Below are 20,719 nucleotides of genomic sequence, written 5' to 3' on the forward strand. Positions count from 1 at the left end.
GTAGATGCTTCATTAGGACAGTGGTACTCAAACCTTGGAAAGTATTGCAAGGACTGCCATGTAAACCCATTTGCACCAGTAGAAGGCTATGTGTCCAACACTGAAGACTGTATCAGTGCAGGTCAGCTCCAAGTGAATGTTAGTAACTGTTTGAATGTTAAGCAAGGCATTGTTGTAAGCAAGCCTGCCTGCTCAGCAAACCTCCTCTGAATAAATAAAGCTTAAAATAGAGAGAGGTAGACGTGTGACGAAGGTCACGAGACATATTCCATGATCTTGCAAGTTCCCATTATGCACCCCGCGCCTGCCGAGACACAGAGGCAGCCCATTAAATAGAATTTAATATAAAGAAAGAAACAGTATTTCAGGGGCATAAGCCAAGGCTTTGGCAGGATGGAACCGCATTTCACAGAGTGCTGTGCAACTTTGTCAGGTAAACGTGACTGTTAGGGACAAGGGAAGATTGATGGAATCTGTTTTCCCCTTGGCTCAGCAGTCTTTGATTTCCACAGCACAAGCGAGGAAGAAGAGGAGAGAGAACGGAGGTGGAATGATAGATAGGAATTCACGTCATTTATATCCCTAGGTCAGTCTATCACACGAATGACGGAGAGAGAAAGGGAGCAGGAGAGAAAGAAGGATGGCGAGGCAACAGTACAGTGTAAAAATATATAGAGAACGTCTGTGTTTCTGGAACAATTGTTGAGGTGACAAGCATATGAGGTTTCTGTGAGCATGACTGCAGTGATTCATGCTGTCTCAATTAGCATCTTTGTCTGACTGAATGAAAAACAACTATTTTCCAGTCCTTGAAGCAAAACTGTGTAGTGCTTTTCAATATCCGCCTTACCACCTAACATTTACTGGGGAGGCAATGCATGAGGATGATTTGGGTTTACAGCAGAAGTGCTTCTCCTCCTCATAACTGCTTCTGCAAAGACATTGATGGATAAAAGCCTTCAGGGTCTCCAGACCAGTTTGAATGACAGGCCTTACAGAAAACAGGGACATGGTGGCCATTTGAAAATGTCAGAGCTTATTACATTACTTTTAGGTTTTTGTTGGCTTTCACTGTGAACCTCTAACTGGTCAATGTATCCTATGTGCTGTATGTACTGTATGTATCTAATGATAAGAGGGAAAGAGCTTTCAGTGTCATATGCTGTGGGCGTTGGGGGCATGTCTCCCCACTACCATCACCATTTCCTTGTCACAAATCATATAGCCTGCTGTTTTTCTCATAGCAAGTATAAAAGCATGGATAAGTCAAATAAAGAACAGTGCTTTCAGTGGATTATGTACGTTTTTTGTCTTGCTGTTTAGATGCTTTTCCTATTAGGAGCACATTTCATTCACAGTCTTCATTTTTTGTCACCCATGACCTTTCCTGTCTAAAGATGTTAATGTTTTCCTTCTGATTTATGGCAATACAACTTTATTCTAGAAAAAGGGATATTACATGTTTATACAATCTCTTTGAAAAAGCAAATGTGATGTTAATGTCTATGATGTTGATGATCTTTAAGGAAATCAATAAAATGCCACCATGTTTTTTTTCTTTATAATGTGAATGTTTTGTATTTACTTTAAATTTCAGTCATAGTTTCAGTCAAATATCTATTGTTTTACTACTTAATGTATCCTGTTGAATTGATTTTAAACAAACTGAAAACTCCATAAGACATCATGATTTGAGTTTGTTCGACAATTGCCCTAGTTTCAGTGTTATTAGTTTTCTTTTAAATTAAATATTTTATTCTTTTGTTTTTCTATACCCTGACCCATTCACCACATTCCAAGATTCCCCCCCATTCTCTTCCATTTTCTCACTTTTTAACTCTCAATTAAAATATGTTCTTCAAAACTAATTCCCCTGATATTTCCCCTTGAAGCTCCCTTACTCCAAAATCAGAAAGGAGTATCACTCAATTACTTTTATTTTTGTCACCCCTCTAGCATTTTTCTCACACTCCCTTCTCTCTTGCTCTGCCTCTCCCTCCTTTGTTCCCCCCTCTCTATCTCCTTCTGCACAAACCTGCGTGACTTTGGCTGTTGAGTGACATGCCCTTCAATCTCTGTTGGATTGTCTGTGCCTTCCCTGTTTCTTTTCCCCCTCTCCCCTCCCTCACACATAGATTTCAGTGTCTTAAAGGCTGAAATTGTACATTGTACTGTAGCCAGAAATTCCCATCCATCCCATTCCCTTTGCAAACACGGGATATGTGTGCTACCCAATCCAATTAATCGTCCATTTCCTCTGTGGTTTGCTCACACACATTTGCAGTTTAAAGCGAGTACACTCAGGTTCATATTTACACAGGCAAACAATTACGCCATGACATTGCAGCAGCATGTTAAATGACCCATCATGTGTGTCTGTTCAGCCAAATCCTATGGATCCAGAGCCAGGCTAATTCTATGTAAGCCCATCAATTGGATCCCACTGAGGAGAAAAACCCATTCCTGCACGTGCACATCCACCAGACTCATTACTCATGTGAGTGTTCATACATAGACTGTAGGCATCAAGCACTCACCATAAGTGAACAGTTTTTCATATGCAAATGTGTCTCTTCATACCCTTTATTATTCCGTATTAGCATGCTGTTCTGAAAATGCCTCATCCCCCCCCCCCCCCCCCCCCCACACCCCAACATGCCTTTCATCATACAAAACAAAGGTGTTTACACGATTCAGTGCGGCAAATGCTGCAAGATATTTGAGGCACTGCAGAGATGCAAATTAGACACCAGTAAAAAAAATGATGTTGCCTCTAATCCATTTTCTATGCATATTCACACTGTGCCGTCTCTTTCATAAATCTGAATAAAATGTCAAGACATGATAAGGCCTTGGCAGACTCGTATGATTGCCTTAAACACGACAAATGTCCATGAAAAAAACATTGAGCCATTACAGTAAATGAGCAAGTATGACATTAACGACATGATGTGACATGACCAAACACACAAGTTATTTATATTTACACTCATATTACATTAACTTTCACTCAGCCAACATGCTCGCACGCCTGGGAGTTGCAGTCTGGGAGAACTTACAAAATACGTGCAGACAGCTCTTCCGATCCCGTTCACCAAAAATATCTTGAAGCCTTCTGCATATTAAAAAGGTATCTTGAGTATTAGACTTATACTGGTGCTATGCAGCAATGTTTTCGTTAGGATGTCACTATTAAGTTTGCGCTGTGTGTGCTTGTATTTAAGGTCAAAGCCATTTTCATGTAGAATCGTTGTATGATGGTCAGTTAAAACTATCAAAAAAAGATTTACAGTGTCCTTTGCATTGCTTTGAAACACCAAATGAGACTGTTTCACACAAAGGAGCAAAACAGCTGAGTCATGCCCTACTGACATTTCAAAAAGCGCATCGTTTCTTTTAGGAAGTATTTATAAAATTCCACTTGCGACACAATGTTTCACTTCATTTTGAATAAGGAAAGAGGCTCTGCTAATGTTACTGTTTTTTCTCTGCCGTGATGCATTAATAGTGATGCTAACCATTGACATTTAAATATCAAAGCCTGCAAAGTAGGTTCCCAACAATGAAAGGGGACCTATTATGCTGTGAATGTTTAAATGCTTTAATGTTCAAAAACAACATGTGCAAAATCAATTTGAATGGAGACAGTTCATGGCTGCCCATTGGTTGTCTTTTGTTGTGTACTTGGAAAGCAACAGACAATCTTTCAATGTATGTTGGCAGTATCATAATGTGGCCCCTAAGGCTGCACACTCTGTATTTCATCTCTGGTGGTGCACATATGTGAGCCTCAGAGGGGCCCTACCAACAAACACGCTCTTAATTAGCATAATACGGTGATTGATTGGCCTAAATTACCCTCAATTCGGCTGGTGACACATTCAGACTTGATGATGCAATTAATGGCCCTCGACAACTTGTGTATTTATTGTGTGAGCAGATTATTCAATCTGAGTGTTGCTTGTTTAAAAGCTTGAGTAAAACTGTTACCTCTCAATTATCTCCTCTAATCGCCATAATAATAACCGCCGTGGTAAGAAACCAATTTGCTTTCATCCAAAACGACGGTAAACTGTTGCTTCCTTTGTATTCTCCATGTGTCCTCTCTAGCAGGTGTTGCTTGGCGTACATCCTCGCCATCAGACAGCTGAGAGGAGAACACTTGACAGAAAGAAAATATTCACTCTGCCGATTTGTCATCCTTGTCGTTCTACTCATCTGACTGGGATGAGGTAGGGAAGGTAAAAGAGGGCAACGGGGGGGTTATCTTTGGAATATCTGTTTAACATCCTAATTGGAAATGACAAGCACAGTGGCGCGTTCAGCCCTGCAGGGGCGATCAAAGAGCCGAAGCTCCGTGAGACACCGCAGTATGGATCGGAACCAAGCCGATCCCCTCTCGCCTCGGCTAATTAACACCTGGCTCCCGCTAATTAGCTAAATCCATGGGCATTCCAGAAACAGCACAGGAAAAAATAAGATTTACAACCCAATGTTGGACCTCAGCTATGTCTCTGGGGCTTCTACTTGTCTGCAGGAGCAAGTGTAGGAACAGGTGTTCTTCTCCCTCTGCATGCCACACAGAGCGGCACAAAACAAAATCAAAGCTAGGTGTTCGGGATTTTCAGCCAAGTGTTTTGTAATGCTAATACTTCCTGTTAAGTGTTCCCATCGGTATTGTACACCTGAAGTGTGTGACAGTTCTAGTAAAAAATAATTGCTCCAGTCTCCTCACTGGAACACAAATGCATGAAAAACATGTTTGCGTAGCTTACCTTATGGCTTGAAAACTGGGTTGAGTTTCACCTCACTACAAGTTTATTCCGGCTATATAAATGCATCCAGAAATGATCAAAATCTTTTCAGAAAACTGTCATTCAAAATGAATTATCTACCATTGGATTAGCATTGATAATCCATTGCAGCCGGAGAAGAATAGCCTCAAGGCTGTTTAGTAGGGAGAGTGAGGACTGTTGTAACAGAAAAGCATCTTGGTTCAGCTGCCTTGGCAACAAGAAAAACTAATTATATTAAATGATATATCCTACCAGGGTGCTCTCTGCTTGCGCTGATACATTTGGAGGTTGATCACCTCTCCGAAATGATTATTCCGCCAACAAGCGCTTGAATTTGAGAATAATCCAGTCATTATTCAACATACGGAGAGGTTGAATTGCATTGGAAATTGATTTGATCTAATGACCTGGCCCACTTAAATGTATCCAAATTTGCAGTGGTATCACTCCACACAATCGTTAACATAAGAACAGCACATTTCATTCATTTCGTACCAATCCTCATTTCTTCACAAGTGTTCTTTTAAATTTAAGGCTGCTGTTCACCCAAGCGATGGTAAGTCACTACTGTGCGCCGGGAAAGAGTAACACTATCGCTTTAGGTAATGAGCAAAAGGACAGTCATTCTGCCGGCTGATTACAGACAGTAATTAAGACACTGATCCTGTAATTAAGCGGCGTCAGGTATCCTGTGCTCGGAATACATCATGTTTTTCTTCACAGCAGTCAGTTTCCCCCTCTTTTTTTCTTAATTCTCATGAGGGAGACACTTGTACTAATATTGGAATGACGCACTTATCAACTTTGCAAACAACTCTCTTCCCTCGTGTCGTGGCACAAGATTGCAGATTCTGGCTGAGTCATTCTTTCACCCGTCCCTCCATCCCCGGTCAATCTGTTGAGCTGTTTGTTTGTCTGTCTCCGCCCTGTCAGCCACATTCTATTACTAATCCACCCTCTGTGCTTTTTCTTTCTTTCTTCCTCACTTGCTACTAGCCCTGTCTGAATTTAATTGTTTTTTGCCCTTTTTAAACTTTAAACATTTTGGATAAACGTGTTTTCAAACAGTTGCATATAAATGTTTACATGCTGTGTTAAATGAATGTTCTGTATATCTGTTGATTGTAATGAAAGAGGCCCATTTTGTGACTTTACTGTGACAATTGTACATGCTTTAATGCATACAGCACCTCTTTTCACCCTCTGTCTGAAACCAGAGTCCAGTCTGCTCTGAGCACTAGCACATAAGAGCGCAAGCGTTACATAAATAATGATGTCACAATGTTAATGTCATATATTTTATTTTGTGAATTCAAATAATATAAAACTCAGATATTCAGTAAATCAAATTATTGTTCTCCCAAGTATTTAGTAAATCCAAGTCAATTTCACACGCTTATTAAGTAGATATAAATCAATTTATCCTAGATAATTATTATTAAAACTTCATAAGATAACTTGAAAATCTTTTCAAATACAACATGTTTTAATTAACCAATGGTCACATTTCTGTGGGGTGGAGGTTTCTTCTTCAAGTTGTCTCCTTTATTTCAGTGCAGAGCTAATTTCACCCTCTCAGATATTTCTAATGATCCCCTGCCATCACTGTGGGGCTGGTACTTCCTGCATTAGAGGGTTTAGGAGCAATGATTATGATGAAGTTAGACAACATATCATTCTCAACATGCTTCTCACATATCAGCCCTCTTGATTTTCTAGAAAGAACCTTCCTCCCACATCGTATAGATAATTAGCAGATAATTCGAGCTTTAGCGGAAGTGGCAGCTGTTTTTGACATTTTATAATCAAGCTCAGCCATTGCTGCTAATATATTTGTACGTATCCATTTACATGTATTCCCTTTAAAAAGAAATAATTATTGCTAATAGAAGGATATTAACTGTACATGACACCATTTGGTGATGTTTTAGGGCGCTAATTAAAACATGCAACATGGAGAGAGCAACAACGCAACACATGAATCTTAATTAAGAACACAGAGTAAAAGTCACGCAAATATTTTTTGTACCTTTATCAGAGCACACTGAATTAGCCTGGTTTATGGCCAATATGTATTTATTGATTTCATTGTTTTTTGCTCTTTTTAAACTTTAAACATTTTGGATAAACGTGTTTTCAAACAGTTGCATATAAATGTTTACATGCTGTGTTAAATGAATGTTCTGTATATCTTTTGATTGTAATGAAAGAGGCCCATTTTGTGACTTTACTGTGATAATTGTACATGCTTTAATGTTCAAAAAGCTCTTTATTTTTCTCATACTGCCTCTGCTGTAGCACCTCTTTTCACCCTCTGTCTGAAACCAGAGTCCAGTCTGCTCTGAGCACTAGCTCATAAGAGCGCATGCGTTACATAATGATGTCACAATGTTAATGTCATATATTTTATTTAGTGAATTCACATAATATATGCTTGTTGATTTTAGTTCATTGCAAAATAATGAACAAATAAGAAGGATCTGCCAAAAAGTTACAGTTGTATGAGGGGGTTGACAAATTAAATAAGTAATAAAGATAATAACAACAACAAATCAGAGCAGACTCGCCTGTATGCAGCACAGTATGAGAAAAATAAAGCATGTCACAATAGAAGCATAAAATACAACTATTAAAATTAGAATAATATGCCCTCTTTAATACACCACTCCCGAAGCCTAAATATTTATTTTGGCAATTTCAGATATGCATCAGTCTGATCAAAATATTTCTGTAATCAAGAGCTGACCAACGGTTGAGATCCAGTAATAACTGTGCAGTGTTTGGACGTGGACAATAATATTCATGCTGTCTTCATGTCCGTTGATTATGGTTAATGCTTAGAGCATCTTATAGCGGTTGTATTAACTGGAATGAGAAATAGATCGTAATGAATCTTGGGATATCCTTAGGTTAAACTGTTGAAAGTATTTGCCAGCTGAATCACACTCTGTGTAATTAACTTGATTTGTAAAATTGGTGGACTGCCCCTTTAGCGTTCATATCTGGTATGAACAATGACGTTTCTTAAGAAACCATAACCCTCATATCGGGGATTGCAGCACCAATCTGTTCATCATTATTGCATTATGTGGTATTTATAAGCTGATTCTTATGTATTTGATGGTATGGAGTGGGAGCTTGGTGTGGGGCCAACACAGCAGAATAATACCATTGTATTATTAATGAGTGGATAACTTCAAACAGACTAATAAATCACAGACAGCAGGGGGATTGTACAATAATGAAAATCAAGAGAATTACGGAACAGCGTAATTCCAGTGGAGAATTCAATAAAGGGTGTTTTTATATTGCTGCTGTGGCATCCAGGAGAGGATGTTATGGATTCGGATCTATTGTACTGCTGGGTTCAAAGTGTTTCTCATTGAGCGCTGATACTGCTTCAGTAAGTGTTGCGAAACACGATACCACAGAAAGTCTGTGTATAGAGAACGTCTGCTCTCTCTAGGAGCTTTAAGTACATTCACTTTCATTGTTAAAGGTATTACATTTGCAATATTTGCAGTTCACAACAAGCACAACATAGTCTTATTAATCAATGTAATCTCTCGGGAGTGTGATATATTAAGATATTATTTGCTTTGTCTTCTTGAGTGCTAAACTTGCGTGCATTTTTAAAGACTTCACAGGTGCAGAACTCTTTACAAGTCAGGCTTTCCAAAAAGAAATACTTCTCTCTGTTTGATAACGGTGTTCAGTTTGAGCTTTGCAACTGCTTAAATGGTGAAGTGATGAGAGCTGACTTCTACTTGTTACTCTCCGGAGGCGTGATTCGGTTCTTTAGAAGTTAGCGGCCTAGATGCAAACAAGAGCTTTACCTAAAAATAACACGCCACAAACTTTCAAAGACAAAGTTCTTCTGTGTGTTTTCCAATTGAAGTTAAGATCTATTTCCTACATTGAGCTCATACATTTTTTCTTTTTTTGATGGAGAAAGAAAGAGAGAAGAGCACTCTGGAGCTTTGTTGGTAAAGACAGATTCAGGACGATAGGGGATTTGAATTATTTTGTATCTTGACGATGACCACAAATGGGTTAGAGACTGCTGTCTGGAGCCGGGGAGGAGAGATCAGATGCACTCTACTGCTTTCACTTGGACTTTTATTGTTGACTTCTTAGCCATGTCAATGAAAATGCTTCCTCACAATGGCTGCCAAGCATAAAGGATTTACACATCAATGAAATCTGATCTATTTTCTTGCTAAGACCTAAACAGTAGAGGAAATCAGTACGGCTTCAAACGATCTAGTCACATACTTTAAATCCTCAATCAAAGGGTAAGATTAAAAATATATATTAATGACGCATTTAAATGCACCACTTCCTTCCAGCCTAGAGACATGTACTAAATACATTTCTGGTATCGAGCGAGTTTCCCCAGTACGAGTGAAGACGACTACTCTTTCTAAGCTCCACAAGAGTCTGGAGGTCAGCGAATTTTTGTACCACTTCCTGCCATCCGGCTATTAGACCCCCACCAGCACAATCCCTGCCCTGCAGAGCCCAATGTGCCTTGACAAATTTAGCCTATAACTCAGTTAAATTAGCGGCCTGTTATCCAGCTCTGCAATGCACTACTTGGCTTGTTACAGAGAAAAAGATGTCCGGTATTACCCTGGCTAAACGCTGTTTTATAATCCTGTTTTCCAACACAGAGGAAACAAACAAATGAATAAAAGTGGGGGAGGAAATGAAAAAGCTCAGAGTAAATTAGATTGACCCTGAGGATTTGACAACACGTACGGACGAAAATTAGTCTTTTGCGCATTGTGCGTGTTCATTATCACTGCTGCTCAGAGTGTTGGAGCTCTGTGTTTCAGGTCTGCGGAGCTGTCTGAGATGCATTCATCTTCTTACTTGGCTTGTACCCAACACGTCTATTGCCCCGTGGAGGAAAATAAGATTGTGTGATAGTGTCTGTGCTAGAAATGAAACATACAGTAAGTAGAGCATAAATAAGGATTTCCTGTTTAGTTGGGGGTTTTGCTGCTATTCAATATTCAGTATTTATCACATTATGCTTCTGAATTGCTCACATAGTGCTACAGTTCATATTATTGCTGCAAATATTATTCCTTCAGGACGGAGAACACTATCAACAAATAAATATGCTTGGCTCCTGTAACAGCATTTGTTTTTCCGTCACAACAGCACTGTATTGCACTTATATTTGTTAATTTTGTGGCTGTAAAACTATTCCGCTTGTACGTGGGAGGGCAAAGAGCCACAGCCCAGGTTGTGTTTATGCAGATGAGTGGAGTTTGGTAATTATTCTGGCATGATGCAGCAAACACAAGAGAATGGAGCAGCTTTTGTGGATACACCCTAAGGGTTATGGGTAATTATAATGGTATCAGAATAAGACTGTCCTCCCAAGAAGGATAACAACAGGTGTTTCAGAAAGCTCCCCGTTATAACACGTGTGGATTATTCGAACCCTAACCCTAACTTCATACATACGGTATCCGTCACCTTAACCCTAAACAATGTCCCCTAACCTCAAAAACGTACTTATGTCTTTCTCAAGGTTCAAGGTTCAAGTTCAATTATTGTATTAGTCATGCGTACATAGCTACAGTGTAGTTATGTCGATGAAAATCTTAGGTCACAGGCTCCTCCAACAGTGCAACACAATAAAACAGAAAAACAGAAAAAATAGTGCAAGTAAATACAAAAAAAATAGTAAAATTGTGAAATAGTGCAATAAGAGTCTATATACAAGTGATTGGAATATGATATATAATGCTGCGTTCACACCGGACGTGATGCGCTGTTTGGGGGCGGCGCGATTACATGTAAAGTCAATGCAGAGACGTGGACAGACGCGAATTCGCTCCGACGGTGCGCATGAAGCGGTGGACGCGGCGCGAATCACACGATTGAGGCGATTGAACGGTGCCGCGTTAAACGCGAGAGTTCAATTTTTTCAACTCGAGCGTCAAATTCACGTGACGCGTTCTCGCGGAAGCCAATCAGCGGTGAGAATCTCAGCCTGCCGTCACTGACGTTCAACCACACAACATCAGCCGTTAGCTGTTAGCAGTTAGCACACAGAGCTCACAGCTCCTCATATCTGTTCAGAAACTGGACAAAAGTTAAACAAGTACAAACCAGACTGTCTGTGTCATGGTGAATACAGTCGCTGCTTTATTTATGTCTGTAGGCCGTTGTTATGAGTGTGGAATGAGCATATACAACGTTAGCTTAGCCTGGTCGATCCGATCTTCATTCAGAAAACAAGCATTTTAAAAGGTGTTTTCGCCTGCCGTCTTGTCTGCAGACTTGTCAAAGCCTTAATTCATGGTTGTTACTAACCGGTATCAGTATGTTGTTACTTCGGCATCATTTAGAAACGTGTATTACAATTTAATCACGGTAAAATATGTTCATTTGTTGTAGTTGTAGCTCCCGAGCCAGCGCGTCTTGTTTGAATGATGCGAGTAAACACAGCTGGCAGCCGCAGTGAACCTCCAGCGTTTAGAGCGAAGCGATAGGAGCGATTAGAGCGAAGCGAATAGTCGCATCGCGTCCGGTGTGAACGCAGCATTAGATACATAATTTGTAAATTGCAGCCAGATTAATGTTATGGATGTTCTTTCAAAAGTTCTCTGTTGGGCAAACTGCAGGTAGTTCGGGGAAGGCGAATGAAGGTCGTAGTTTTTAGTTGAAATCATAGTAACATCATGCAGCAACATAACTGCTATGAAACCCTATGAAAGTCTGTAATCTGCAGAACAGGAGTCCAAACTCTAACTATTATTGTTAAAAAAGATGAATATAAGATTAGAATTCTGAAGATATACATTACATTGCACATGGCTATTATTTTCCTAGTCTTTTTTCACAAAATGCGACTTGAATTAAGCATTTTTGTTAGGCAACCTGGACGTTAGCATTTCCCTAATTCTTTTGACAAAAAGCCAAGGCATATTTTTCCATTTAATTTAGCACTAAATCTAAATTATTTAAAGCCTCCAGTCATGACAAACCATGAACAAAGGACTAATGAACTATTGGGCTTAAACCCTAGTGACACTCATATTTCTGTTACTTTCCTTTTTAATTATTTCCTTGCTGTTTTAACAAACATCACTGTTGATATACATTGATAAATTATCATTTAGCAGATTGCCCACATTTACTGTTTTCATATAAACAAGCAGTATAATCATTTCCAATCCCTGTCTACCAGAGTTATATTACTTAGTTTTACATTTTATTCATGTCTTTAATTTATCCCTAAATCCCTTTAACTTGCACTATGTTATGTCTTGGATTCTCATTGTGTTCTTACTGTTGGGATGTTCCCTTTTTATATTGGCCTACATACTTAATGGGCATTGTTGAAGGAAGCGTGAGATTGAGTGCGTTCAATATACGCCTTCTTCAAGCACATTCATGCACAACAATGGTCACCAACAATACTATTTAAAAAAACTCTAATTGGAAAATATAAGCTTGAAAGTTATTTTTGAATTGTTTGTAAGAGATTGAGTAAAATCACAACCAGGCTATAAAGACAAAATAGTCAGTACATGAGTTTTCGTCTTTGGTTTGGAATCCTTTGTTTACTCCCGTGACAAAGTACCCTCACTATGTAAAACTTGACTGTCCCAACACATGGTATGTGATATGCCAAGGGGCGGGACATTTTCGACACATCTCTAAGTGATTGGTAAGACGTTCCTTTAAAATGTTTCCCTTAGAACCTCTGGCAGGAAAAATCTGAAGTACAAAGAAGAAGTCAAATTGTGACACAATATATGCGTCTCAATTTCATTTTGCTGCTTTCACTGAGGATTGGAAGCCACCTTATCTTTCAGTATGGCTTTTACAGTTTGTTAACGATAATAGTTCAACTCTCAGTCTCAACACACTTTCAGGCCCATTAAAAGCCAGGCTAAATGCAATGGATACAGAGAACAAAGACCCAAATGTAGATGAAAGCGATATAACTGGTGCAGTTTCAATTACTTATTTTGAATTCAGAGTTGAATGAGGCTTACAGGTAGGCAGGTAAGCATTTCAAGGTCCAAGTTAAAGGCAGAGTTGGGGGTTAGTTCAAGTTGAGGAGAAATACAATGCTCGAGGCAACTGGTAAGGTGGTATGAAGTTAGGAGGGGAAGGTATGGCTATTACAGAACAGATGAGGTAAGAAGGGAACAGAAGGATGTTGAAGGACAGAAAGACTGAGGGCATCTGGTACTGGATGGAAAATGGCAAAGAATGAGCATGGGGAATAAAGGATTTGTTTTTTGAGACAGACTGTGACAGTCATAAAAGCCCTTTGCAAAACTTGAAAGACCCATTGGGGTCCCTACAGGATCATCATAGCACAATGTAGTGCAGGGAAAAGCACATATTGCAGAAAAAGGCTCTTAAAAATATCCAAAATGAGATCTGAATACAAACACCAGAGGTCTCTCATTATATTCCCAATGTGAGATCTCCACTGAACTCTGAGTTGTAGCTTTCAAATATTCAACCCCCTCTTGAGGTCTTGGAGAATTGTGTTTGATACTTAGGTCATACCATTATCAAAAAGCCACATCTAAGTGTATCAAATTTTGATTATGTTCATTCCTCTCCTCTCCTGTGTCTTTAACCTTTATCATTTTATTATTTGTAATGCGAGTGAAGCAACCTTAAGGCAACTTTTTAATAGATTGAATTCAAAGTGCTTTTCAGAAGACAAGAGATATATAACAACAACACCCGCACAGCTAATAATATTCTGGGCATGCAACCAATTTAAATGCCATTGATACTCTCATTGCTTTCTTCTTCTCTGCCATGCTGCCTGTCCTCTTCCTGTACCTTTAACCAGCACAGTCTGTCTGTACACACTGAACTCTTCAAAGATTAGGCATATAGCTAGAAACATTATTTCCCTGAGAATTTAATTAATTTTGCCAGAAGTACCAATTGGATTCACTATTTCCATCTACTCAGATGGTTTAGTCTAGGCAAGTTAATAATGTAAATTGAAGCTAGATGGATGAAGGTGCTGAACAAATTGGATAAATGAAAAGTTAATCTTCTCCTTTTCTTGTATGTACTTTTAATGTTCTCGAGTAGACTGAGTGTGGACCGTGTCACCAATGCCTTTTTTATATCATTTTGTATTCTTCTTTGAATTAACCTGAGGCTACACTACCCACAATGCAACACATCTGTTAACAGTTCAGTTGGAGATTCAGGCATGTTCTCCATTAGCTTATAGCTTCAAGCCACTTTGTTTCCAAACTTGTAGCGCTGACTCAAATGACATCACGTGAGGCAATTTATCAGACTTGACACAGCTCCACCCTGAGCCACAAAAGTCTTTTTACAAATGTTATCTCACAACATGTAGTAATTCTTATCTTAAATATATTTTGGTTGTGTTTTATAACAATGTACGTCTTGTGTTTTTTTAGATGTATAGAAAGATAACAAAGTTGACAGATTATGTGTGAGGGACTAAAGTGGTGTTTTTATGAATTAATCAAGAAAATGGTACAAAATGGACATGGTATCTCACGATATAATGACACGAGGGGATTGGCTGTGTGGTACGACATGTCAAATTACATCAATGTTGTTGGTAGTTTCTGAAAAAAAAGTAGAAAACAGCTTATTATATTATAGTAAAATACATCAACCAACCCTCTAATACAGGGGTGTCCAAACTGCGGCCCGGGGTCCATTTTGAATCGGCCCTCAGCAAATTCTAAAAGTATAATGGAATATATGGACATGAAACTTGTGCTTGTCCTATATTGCACTTCTGAAATATATACAGTATGTAAACATATATTACATAGTATTCATGTGTTAATAAGCCGACTTTTCAGATCAATTCAGTCAATTAAAGTTGAGAACTTTGTCTAACAAATTTTAAATGATAAAAAAAACCATATATGCATAAATAGCTTGAATTATACCCTTCATATTCCCCCATATTATAAGCAATCTGAGGCCTCTGTTATAAGGAAGGAGCTGCAAAATAAATAAATAAAACTCTATGGAAAGCGTTTTTTTTTCTTCTTAAAGCACATAATAATTGACCTATTGATTGATTTTGCTAACTTATAACTTAACTTAAGAGGAAATACCACACCTCGACTGAGGGGCCCAGCCCTTCGTATGTTTTTCTGTATGTGGCCCTCAGTGGAAAAGGTTTGGACACCCCTGCTCTAATACTAATGTGCCCAACATTCTAATGACATATTTTCTGTTACAAATAAAAAAATCCCTGAACAATGTTCTTGTTTTAGCTTCAATACACCGTATAGGAGTGTCACGATTCTCTGATCTGCCTAGCTTCCCCGTGTGTCCATTTCAACCCTTAAGGCCCAACCTAGTGCTGCCTTCCCTCTGAAGATTTTCAAATAATGCAAGAGTTGTTTGTGTTTATTCTACCTCGGGAGGCTCTGCAACAAGAAGAAGCACCAATTTAGACAACAGTGATTGAAGACAAGAAAGATAAGTCCAGTTCTGTGGAGTGATTGCATCCCATGGGACAGAATGGAACCTCTACACTAGGGATTTACTGTAAAGGCGGTTTGCAGAAAAAAAGAAAAAAGAAAGCAAGACACGTTAAAACCCCATGAGACATTAAAACCTCAGGCGAAGTGTCCAAGTTGTTCAAGCGAGTGATTTTAAGCAGTTGTGTATCTCAATTATCTTGCCAACACAGAAACTATCTGTCTTTAAACCACATTAAAGTGACAAAGATTGTTGTTTAGGCTAGCTGTAATATTATTATAAATGACATACTGCAACAAAACAGTCTGATACCGAAACCTCGTCTTTTGTTCGAGCTCACTAGACATCATGCAGAGTTTTGGTTGTCATTTGTGTTTAGTATAAAATGGCAAAGGTGGATGAATATGTATTATTCAGCCATGCTGTTTAAAGGCTTGATTACATAATTAATAAAAAACGCTTTTCTTTGAAGGAAGTATTCCATTGGCAAGGAGAATACAAAGTGCTGAACACTTCTGCGAAATTAGTTGAAAACCCCTAGAAATGCAATTACATTTTTTTTGTTATTCGGTGATGAGTTTCAAATAGTTGTTGAAAATGTTCCTTTTATTACACTCATCACCAAGGAAAGATGATTATGTTTCGACAACTCCAACGTATGATTAGTTTCCCCTAGTTTAGTATTTTAGTTTCAATTTAACGGCACAAAATTATTTGAAAAATACATTTCAATTGAATATAGAGTATGGATGTCTGAAGAGAACTCCAAAGTATGATTAGTTTCTCCTAGTTTAGTATTTTATTTGCAATTTAACGGCACAAAAGTATTTGAAAAACACATTTCAATTGAACATATAATGGATGTTTTGTTGTGGACAATGCATTTTGGACCCAGTTTTGGTTAAGAAACCATCCCCCATCCCTTCATACAGACACCATTTTGGCAATATTACAGGTTCTATTGTCCAAGCATGTCCGATGTGATCAGCCGATGTTGTGACTCCATCATTTAATATTTAAGGGCGGACACTTTTCAAACACCAGGCACTATTTGCACAGTGATCCATATCATGACATTTCTTTGCAGTCAGGCTTTCAAGTACAATGCTGACCTTGAGATCTGCACACCCTTTGCAAATTCCATTCATGTGCAAAAATGTGTGCAATACCAACACCATCTATTAAGTCTGCCAAACTGTCCTCCCTGTCATTATGTGACACCATGGCATTGGGGAAAGGCTGCCCATTAAACGTAAGCCCTTCCTTCCAGGGGGTTGAATCATGTCTCTGATTTATATTACACCCTGCTTCTTTCTGGTGGAAGGAAACATCTGTCTGGTTAAAGCTTTTAGATTTTGTGGAGAAGCCTTGGTGACCTTGAATGAGCATCTTCAAATCTGTCTACGTCTGAGGCCCTGCAGTGAGGATTGGCCCTACAAAAGACTCTCCCTTCACTGAAGCCTTCAACAGTGATTCGCGGTGGTGGAAAACCCCCACTTAAAGCTTCCCTGCTGACATCTAACCGGTGGTGATTGCCCTCTTCTCTGTGCTTTACCCTTAAAAGGTATAACAAAGATGTTATCTTAAAACACTTAAAGTCACCACTTGGGTAGAAACTGTGATTATGTACACATTTGAGCATGAATATATAATAACAAATGTTTTCATCTTGAATACAACACTCTGTATTCTTTGACACAGCTTTGTCAAATTAAAAAGTTGGCTCAGGAATTTTAATTAAAAAAATATTGTCAACACAATTCAAACTGCTTCCATGTTTTGGAACTTTTGGTAAAAATGACAATAAAACATTTAAATCTGTTACGTTTTTAGTTTTTGGAATAGTTGTTAATGAACATTTTTCTATGTTTTTTGAGCTTTGTGGTAAACAAAAAAAGTTGTTACTGTACATTTTTAGAATAGAAACTCAAGTTACGTACATAGGATTTGTTTTAGTTTTCAAAAAAATGTCTCATCAACAATATTACATTTTTTTTTACAAAGCAGTGAACCATGCTAACCCTAACCCTAAAATGTCTCAAAAGGAAATGCATTTATTTTGAAACGCTGGAAGGAAAAGACCTGCATGAATGCAAAAACCAAAGAGAGCAAATATAGCCACATGTAAACTCTATTTTTAAATGTTGACTGCTCATTTCAGTGGAGTGGAAGACACGGTACAGTACGTGAAAGAAAGAATTGCCACCGGGGAAAGGGAAAAGGGCTCGCTTTGGCTTTCTATAGAGGCAAACAATTATGGACAAAACTCACTGAAGCTTTCTCCAGACTGTGGCAGGATAAAGCTAAGAGCCAGTGTAGGCTCTGCAAGGACACGACATGTCCAAATGCCCTAGGAGGCTCCATTACTTACAGTGGCCAACAGTAATGCCGACATCTTTGGCTGGTTTGGGGAAAAACTGAAATAGAGAGTTTCAGCTGTGAGAAACATTGACAGACAACCATGTTTGAGTGTATCAAACATGAATTTCCCAGTCTCAATTTATCAGCCCGACAACACTATCACGCTGCTTTAAAGGTCACCGAGAATCAGACGGCGCGCACTTACCGGGCCACCTGATCCAGCCAATCAACCACAGGCTTTTTTCACACGGACAGAGATGAGGTGGGCTGTGTGTAATCAGCTGAAAGAGGCTAACCCTCAGCCATGTCAGACCTTCTTTTTAACCTTTCAGATAAGAAAAAGCTGCTACCCTTCCACAGCATAGCAATTTAGCTTATTTTGACATGATGCTGCTCAGAGCATTTCATGATTTCTTGGTATACTGACCAGGTTTAAGCACTTCCATATTGTCTAGGGAAAAGGTGGGTTAATGTTGATCATTCAGCTTTAACCAGTTACTGTATGAGTGTTCTCCTTTTAACCAATGATATCATTTTCTAAAAGTATGGGATTTATAGTGATGGTTGGACGGTAGAACAATCACCAGAAGGAACTATTTCAGGGCGATTCTGTTGGTATTTCTCTTGGACTCTTTTAACCTCTTACTTTCTTGAGCACATTTTTCTTAATCTCGTAGTGTGCACTTCACAAATATAAAAAATTATATTCACAGAGGATTCTATGGATTCTATGGTGTTGTCTGGTTTCTGAGGTTAGGGTTAGATGTCAAGATGGCCACTACTGACGTTAAATTCTGCGGACTTCTTTCTGTGGATTGATACAACGGCACTTGCTTGATCAAAGCGTCCTTAGCAATAGGCTACTATCGAAAAAGAGCTGACTGCTATTTTTCCAAATCGACCAATCAGAATGGAGTATTAAACTGAGGCGTGTATATAATTATCTCATGTCATTAGCATTTGCGAAAAGGATCACAACCAATGTGTTACCTGGCTACAGGTTTGAACGTGTGATGAATAAGCACTGGTAATTTCTTGACAATTGTGTTGACGTGAGCCCCAGAGGGTGTGTGATCACTGGAGGAGAAAAGTAAAAGATAGCAAGACCTCATGTCCTGGAAACTGCTGTGAGCCGGACTGCGAGCGGGCCTGTCATGTTCCTCCAAGGCAGTGATGGTATGATGTGTGCATCTGAAGTGACAGGTGGCTGAAGCAAACAGATCTCCCGTCCCTGCTACACTGGCGGTAGACTCCTTTGTTGAGGGTATTTTGTTCACTCAGAACCAGTCGACTGCATTCATCAAGTTTACTTCCAGAGTGCGTGGGTGACAGCACTGTCTCCCGAAAGTTTATCAAATGAACACCAAGTGGTTTACTAGGAACAAGTGGGCTGCATTCGTCAAGTATACTTCTTGAGTGTTTCTGTGAGGGGCTTTCTTCCTAAAGTTTAAAAAATAAACACTTACATTGAGATGTAGGTTGTGTGGCCACTGTTTTTTAAGGTTTCCGCATTCGCCTGTGCCTTTCTTGTTTATTGGGAAGAACTATGTCCTACATTTTGACGAGAGGCCAAAGGAACTTTATTGATGTTGTTATAAAATGTTAAGCCAATTGACCACTTTGACTCGACGGAATGGCTGTAACTGACTCGATTTGGCTCCATTTGTTATTCCTACTTAGAGACAATATTTGGCATTAATCGGCGTAATACAGCATTAAGTAGAATTACACTCGATTTCATTAATAATTATAATTATAATGAATAATAATGAAAAATATATTACTCTGAAATGGGCCAATGTGCAGAATAAGTACATTTACTTCTGGTACCCTTACTAATTGTTCTTTGGTGCACAAATGCTGAATGCAGGACTTTTAATATTTCTACACTGTGGTATCTCTACTTTTACTAAAAATAAGTGTGTTACAACACCCGGCAGTGATGTCAAGATTATAATCAAATTTCTGTTTATGTTTCATGTTTTATTTCTGGGGTGAATTTGGATAAATTTGGTAAACTGACGTTGCTTTGATCATTTTTTTTTACAGGTTTTGACAATGTCCTCACACCTTATGATTGTGACAGTGTGATCACATATCCCAAGTGTCTCATATTGCGGTGTGTGTTTGTTGTTTCTTATGATGCTCTCTGTGGACCGTGTTGCTATTTTGAGGAAACCCCAGAGAGGCTAACCACAGGCTGTCAGAGCCCGCTGAGTGTGATTTTGTTCTTTCTTACTTTGGGCACTGTGATTGCAGTCCTTTGGTCGGTGAAAGGTCCAGATTACAATCATTACTTTGAATGTGTTTGGATGTTTGGATGAGTGTCTAAATGTCTTTAACTTGTCAGTTACAGTCCAGCTGAATGGGGTTTATTTATTTTTGGCCATCTTACTGTGACTGAAAGCAATTTTCCCAGGTACCATTGTGGCAGAGGAAACCTTAAAGTATAGTAAGTAATTGAGAAGACAGCGAAGATGACCCGAAATAAGATCTGTCTGTGCCATTAGACATTTAAAACTAAGCTGTATCTCAATCTGCCAGAGCCTGATTCTCTGTAAAAAAAGTTGTTAAATCTTGCAAAGGGTGCAGAAACAACTACAGAATGAACCTTTAAATGGAAGTTAATTTTACCATAATTGTTTTAAGGGTAAATCAGCAGCTACTTTAGCACCAACAGCTAACCTTGTAAAGTAACCTTCGATGTTCCAATGTAGAAAAATGCAAATAAGCATACCAACGTTTATTTTGTTTAATTTCTTTGGACTTTTTTTTTCGAGACATACAAACAATGCCGGAATCCTCACTGGAAAACAACTAGTCTTTCTTCTGGAATTACCTCATGATACAAGCTCAACATTTATTATTAAATGTCGTCTTCATTAAATATCTAATGCTATTGAATCATTTCTTTCTCAGCCGCTTGTATCTGGTTGTTTTTTCAGTATAATCCATGTGGTGAGGAAGAATGTGTAACATTTCAAGCATGATACCATGAATTGTGGAGGGTCAAATTATTTTCAAACACACAGAGGTCCACACAGAGTTATGAACGGTTACTTTCTGCAAGCCTA

This window comes from Trematomus bernacchii, unplaced genomic scaffold (assembly GCF_902827165.1).
Source record: "Trematomus bernacchii unplaced genomic scaffold, fTreBer1.1, whole genome shotgun sequence".
Classification (NCBI taxonomy): Eukaryota; Metazoa; Chordata; class Actinopteri; order Perciformes; family Nototheniidae; genus Trematomus; species Trematomus bernacchii.